Genomic DNA, 866 nt, shown 5'->3' on the forward strand with positions numbered 1-866 from the left:
TATATTCATTTTGAAAGACTACAGTGAAAAACTATCACTAACTAACTCAGTGGAACAAATTAACCCATCAGTTTCCCGTCTGCAGAGTGACTTGTGTCAAACAGGTTAATCTAATAAAAACTAAACTGCAGCTCTGACCTATCAACGTGTTAATAAGAGTTTAAAATAGTTTTTAACCTTTTAAATTCAATGTTTTACCTTTTATAACAGTCAGAAAATGTTCTTTAAACAGAACAGAAAAAAAAACTTATTTGCATTGTGATATCTGACACCACTGGTACATAGAAATAGATCATATTTACAGTGGGAGGAGAAGCAAACATCACTGATACTGTATCCTGGTAACTAACACCTTTACCTGAGGGGATTTCTATTCACCTACCTGTACCTCAGTCTGTCTTTTATCCTTAATAAGTATTGGCGTATATAGGACTTCCGGTTCTTTTGCGGGATCTGGGGAAACAGAGATGAATTTTGTTGTTGGAAACAATTTTAAAACAAACAAATTAGGCTTTTGTGTTGGTCTAAATTTAATGAAATAAGATTAGTCTCCTCCTGGGGTGACAGTGGCGTGGGATGCAGGAGTTTGCAACCACAGCGTGGTCAGTTTAAGCTCTAATTCCAGCTTTCAGTTTTGTTGTGTCATTGGGCAAGACACTGGCCGACTGATGGTGGTCAGTGTACGGCAGCCTCGCTTCTGTCAGTGAGCCCCAGGGCAGCTGTGGCTACAATGTAGCTCGCCACCATCAGTGAGTGAATGGGTGAATGACTGAATGCAGTGTAATTCGCTTTGGTCAAGTCCTCTGACTTAAAACAGCTCTACATGAGTACAGGCCATTTACTGTGGAAGGAGAGAGCAACACTGT

The 866-nt window shown here is 39.8% G+C and overlaps 1 long non-coding RNA gene across 1 annotated transcript in view; it reads right to left on the minus strand.

The window, feature by feature from the left end:
• Positions 1 to 9: 9 nt before the first annotated feature.
• LOC107104591 overlaps positions 10 to 866 on the minus strand; it is a 6833-nt gene continuing 5976 nt past the window's right edge. The window contains exon 3 of the long non-coding RNA XR_001482270.1: positions 10 to 453. This is a non-coding gene — a long non-coding RNA (uncharacterized LOC107104591). The remainder of the gene's footprint in view (positions 454 to 866) is intronic.

This window comes from Cyprinodon variegatus, unplaced genomic scaffold (genome assembly GCF_000732505.1).
Source record: "Cyprinodon variegatus isolate N-32 unplaced genomic scaffold, C_variegatus-1.0 Scaffold1812, whole genome shotgun sequence".
Classification (NCBI taxonomy): Eukaryota; Metazoa; Chordata; class Actinopteri; order Cyprinodontiformes; family Cyprinodontidae; genus Cyprinodon; species Cyprinodon variegatus.